Source organism: Staurois parvus, unplaced genomic scaffold (assembly GCF_062004578.1).
Source record: "Staurois parvus isolate SC_StPar_1 unplaced genomic scaffold, SC_StPar_1.0 ptg001150l, whole genome shotgun sequence".
Taxonomy (NCBI): Eukaryota; Metazoa; Chordata; class Amphibia; order Anura; family Ranidae; genus Staurois; species Staurois parvus.
This window is the reverse complement of record NW_028318946.1, coordinates 2100098-2105363: the sequence shown is the minus strand read 5'-3', so window position 1 is coordinate 2105363 and position 5266 is coordinate 2100098. Positions and strand designations below refer to the sequence as shown.

The 5266-nt window shown below is 46.2% G+C and overlaps 1 long non-coding RNA gene across 1 annotated transcript; it reads left to right on the top strand.

Moving 5' to 3' along the window:
* Positions 1 to 6: 6 nt before the first annotated feature.
* LOC149439190 (uncharacterized) lies at positions 7 to 4605 on the top strand. Its single transcript, XR_016307851.1, has 2 exons — positions 7 to 1913; positions 1978 to 4605. It is a non-coding gene; the product is annotated as an uncharacterized LOC149439190 (long non-coding RNA).
* Positions 4606 to 5266: the final 661 nt, after the last annotated feature.

Sequence of the window (5266 nt, the reverse complement as noted above, 5' to 3'; positions counted from 1 at the left end):
GCTCCCACTCCTGAAACCCCCCCCTCCCTTTTTTCCCCAAGATATCAAATGATCGACTTCTGTCGAGCAGACAGCCACACACTGGTCGAAATTCAGCCAGTCCCTCCTGAAAAAGTAGAATTTCGATCAGTGTTTGGTCAGTTTTACTCCTTCCCCCACCCTTGCTTTCTTACCATCCTTCCCTCCCAATTTACTTTCGCTTTCACTCTTTCTACCTCACACTCTCCCTATACCTCCCTCCCTCTCTATACCTCCCGCCCTCTCTATAACTCCGCCCTTCCTATACCTCCCGCCCTTCTCTGTACCTCCCGCCCTTCTCTGTACCTCCCGCCCTTCTCTGTACCTCCCGCCCTTCTCTGTACCTCCCGCCCTTCTCTGTACCTCCCGCCCTTCTCTGTACCTCCCGCCCTTCTCTGTACCTCCCGCCCTTCTCTGTACCTCCCGCCCTTCTCTGTACCTCCCGCCCTTCTCTGTACCTCTCGCCCTTCTCTGTACCTCTCGCCCTTCTCTGTACCTCCCTCCCTTCTCTGTACCTCCCGCCCTTCTCTATACCTCCACTCTCCCTATACCTCCACCTTCTCAGTCTTTTATACAATGTTTTCTTTTTCTTTTTTTTTTTTAAAAATCCCCAAATTCTGCCACCATTCTTCTCGGATATCGGTCAGTTATCCTTTCTACCATTTTCTGTCTTTGTTATTGAAAGAAAAAAAACAATCTATTTTTCCCAAGTGTCCTTCTGATCAGAGTCTGCTTGAGCCCGACGTCGGAGGCAGATTAGATTTTTATTTCCAGGAATAAATCCACTTTAATTCTGAGTTTTCCTTCTGTTAGGAGCATGTTGTGGCGTTGTTTTCCATGTTTTACGGCTCGCAGTCTGTTGCTGTGTATTTCCTTTGGGGACCGGCCTTTTAGCGGTTGCATCACTTTATGACTTATTTATATATACAGTATATGCTTCTTTAATGGGCACCTGTCATTCTGCAGGAGCGGCTGCAAAGGAGGGGGGTTGGAAAAGGCGGAGGAATCCATTTTTTTTTTTTCTTTGCCTGGGTTGGAAGGTTTTCGGCTATTTTTGGAAGGCGGTAAGCTGCCTTCACTTGAAACTTTTAAAGCCCAACTTAAGATGAAGAGCAAAAGTTAGAAGAGTTTTTCAGTATTGTCCATGTCCCCCCTTTGGGATCTTTTCATCAAGATGCAGCAACCAAAAGTAATATGTGGTCATTGAGGGCAGATTTCAACTCTGGTTAACCCCACCAGCCCAGCAAAACCTGAGAAAAGATTTGGTTCTTGATAACAAAACCACATTGTTCTTTGCTTTTACGTCACTACAGCTATGCTTGAGGTAGGTTGTGGTAGTGCCAAGTGTTTGGGTGTGAGATGTTGGGGGGGAATGAAGAGAAACTGGCTTCTGGGGGTAAATGAAACCCATTCTTCAACTAAACATTAAAAAAAAAAAAAAAAAAAATAGAAGGGTTTCATTTTTGAGGGGACACGGCACCATAAATGATGAACATACATGTGGGAATTGTTCCACCTCCAAGAGGACTGGACATGAAGAGAAAATGAACCAGCTCCCTCATGTGCTGCATAGCTGAGTCTAGCTTTGTAGTTGAGAAGGTAGATAGCCGGCAACCCAAATCACCCAAATGCACTGATGTTTGTTTGCTACAGGGTAAGTACAGGATAAAAACACTTATGCGTTTCAGCCATGAGGCCTTAAGTCAGGGGTGTCGCAACTGGTGGCCCTCCATCTGTTGGGAAACTACAAGTCCTATCATGCCTCTACCTTTGGAAGTCATGCTTGTAACTGTCAATCTGGCAACAGTTGGAGGGCCGCCAGTTTGACACCCATGCCATGCCTTAAGGTTTCTTGGCCTTCAGGTTTCATGGCCTTCAGGTTTCATAGCCTTCAGGTTTCATAGCCTTCAGGTTTCATAGCCTTCAGGTTTCTTAGCCTTCAGGTTTCTTGGCCTTCAGGTTTCATGGCCTTTAGGTTTCTTGGCCTTTAGGTTTCTTGGCCTTTAGGTTTCTTGGCCTTTAGGTTTCTTAGCCTTCAGGTTTCTTGGCCTTCAGGTTTCTTGGCCTTCAGGTTTCTTGGCCTTCAGGTTTCTTGGCCTTTAGGTTTCTTGGCCTTTAGGTTTCTTGGCCTTTAGGTTTCTTGGCCTTTAGGTTTCTTGGCCTTCAGGTTTCTTGGCCTTCAGGTTTCTTGGCCTTCAGGTTTCTTGGCCTTTAGGTTTCTTGGCCTTTAGGTTTCATGGCCTTTAGGTTTCATGGCCTTTAGGTTTCATGGCCTTCAGGGTTCATGGTCTTTAGGGTTCATGGCCTTCACTTAAGGCCTGACAGCCAAAACGCATAAGCATTTTTACCCAGTAGCAAATAAATATTAACGCTTTTGGATGATTTGGGTTTCCAGCTATCTATCTTCTCAACTATTGAAGTAAGAGTGAGTGGCAGACTCTCTTAGCCTGAGCACCAATATCTCAAATCCCTATTGGACCCCTGGACTAAGCGGTGCTTTTTTGTTGCACATATTTAGCTTTGTGTCCTGACAAGATAGGAAGTATCTATCTAGCTCTGCTCTTGAGTAGAAGTTCTTTCATCATCCACCTTAACCAGGACATCGTTCTATCTTGTATTTAGCTACGGTCAATTCAAAAGAATTCGCCCTCCCATGCTTAGTTGTGATTAGAACTGATGGGGTGTACCTGGATTCCCCTTCCCACACTTCCTTTTCTTTTGCAAGGCTGCCTGGGTGTTTAGTGGAAACCATCTCTTGATGGATGTGGTAGACCAACTCTCAGGCTTCTTGCTCTCCCTCCCTAGCCAGAATACTGAACGAAAAAAAAAAAACCCCCACAGCTTCCTCCATCCACACAACAGAGTTTAGCTTGGTGTCCTCAGGAGGTAGGATGTATCTATCTAGCTCTGCTGGATCAAGACCCCTCTTGAGTATAGATCCTATTCATCATCGATTTTAACCAGGAATTTGTTCTATCTTGTATTTAGCTACGGTCAATTCAAAAGAATTCGCCCTCCATTGCTTAGTTGTGATTAGAACTGATGGGGTGTACCTGGATTCCCCTTCCCCATTTCCTTTCTTTTTGTAAGTCAGGTTTCCTTATCACCACCTGGTATGGTTTCCCATATGGGTGTCTAGTGGAAACCATCTCTTGATGGATGTGCTAGACCAGTGGTCTCCAAATTGTTGCCTTGAGTGCAGGAATGCAGTGCTTTGCTTGCTTTTATCTGGCCCTTGGGTCAATATTTTATCCATTGACACCTACAATGGGGCATAATCCCCCCAACCCCCACCGACACCAACAATGGGGCACAATTCCTCCCATTGACACCAACAATGGAACACAATTCCTCCAATTGACACCAACAATGGGAAACAATTCCTCTCACGTATACCAAAGATGGGGCGTTGATTACTCCCACTGATGTGAGGATATTTTCTTCTCCCAGTGGCCACAGTCCAGCCCTCCTAAATTCTGAAGGACCATAAACTAGCCCTTTGTTTTAGAGAGTTTGGAGACTCCTGTGCTAGACCATCTCTCAGGCTTATACCCAAAAGAATAGTAATGCACCCTTCTCTTCACTGCTCAAGTCTTCAGCTTCATCAGCTGTCATCGGGCTTCAGTCTCCCAGGTTTGTAAAGCCACGACCTAGTCCAAGGGTAGGCAACCTGCGGCTCTCTAGCTGTTGTGGAACTACATTTCCCATGAGACATTGCATAATTGACAGTTACAGCTATGACTTGCAGAGGCATGATGGAACTTGTAGTCCTGCAACAGCTGGAGAGCCGCAGCTTGCCTACCCCTGACCTAGTCTTACACTTTAATAGGTTCTAAAGGGCAGATGTGGTGCATCCGTGGAAGTTTGCTTTGGGCGTCAGCTAAGGAGGCTGTGTGATCGCCTGTGACGTGTTCAAACCTTCGGTTTCTTTGGATGTTCCTGCCCCATCTATGGTGCTGTGTCCCTCAAACGATGGGCAAGATACGATTTTCTATGCCTTTTTTTATCAGCTTCAGATCTCTTATCTCCCCAGTTGTATCACAGCTCTCTCACAACCAGGGGCGGACTGACCATTTGGAAACTCCGCCACTGCCCGAGGGCCCGGGGTCAGTAGGGGGGCCCCATGAGTTGCCCCTGGTACCTTTTTCATAGGTTTTTTTGAGTTTGGGCAAAGACACAGGGGCCCCATGATCCCCTATTGCCCGGGGGCCCCATGAGTTGTCAGTCCGCCCCTGCTCACAACCCAACTTCCTAACGATGCAAGAAGCAACTTTATCAACGTCTACCTCGCCTTCTCTTCAGCTGCTGCAAAATGACAGGTGCTCTTCCATGCAAAAGAATTTAACGTCGGACAACTTTTTCGTATGACCATTCCTGTCACTGCTAAGATTACATACCGAATCTCCTGCATTTCCTTTCTTTTTGGTGTTGCACACTTTTCTAAAATTAAAAAAAAAAAAAAAAAAAAATTCTGTTATATTTTTGTTTTTATCTATTCTGTCCAAAAGGGCCGACACTGTGAGCAGCTTTTGCACCTTGTAGAGAAGACCCTATGTGTAGGATATTCAATAAACTCTTTACACCCTTCTCTTGTCTCGGTGTGTGTCTGTGACCAAAAGAAATAAAGTTTTAAAAAAAATGACCGTAGAATTATGAGGGATCACAATGAGGTGCGGGACTATTGCTTTAGTAGCATGAATACGGGTGCAACATGTTACTGAAGGTGAACTTTGCCTTTAATTCTCACTTTCGGCATGTAAGCCGGAATGTCCAGTGCCCATTGCTACAGAGCAGGAACAGGTGAGTATCTGCAGTGATCCTCGCAATGTGAATAGCTGCCCTACAGGGGATTCTCCACCCCACCGCAAAACCAGAATTTCACTTTAAATGGCTTATTGAGCTTGTAGGCATTGCGACCTGCGGATTAGCAGACCAAGAGCTTTAAATAAGAGGTTTTAAAGGTCAGAAAGTCAAAAGGTTTGGAACCGCAGACACTCGGGAACATTGTTCTCATATTAGGGCACTGACTGTAGTGCCCATCACCAACAGATCCAAAGTTGAGGGACTTAACCACTTCCAGTCCGGACACTTTTACCCCCTTCCAGTCCGGACACTTTTACCCCCTTCCAGTCCGGACGCTTTCACCCCCTTCCAGTCCGGGACACTTTCACCCCCTTCCAGTCCGGACACTTTCACCCCCTTCCAGTCCGGACACTTTCACCCCCTTCCAGTCCGGACACTTTCACCC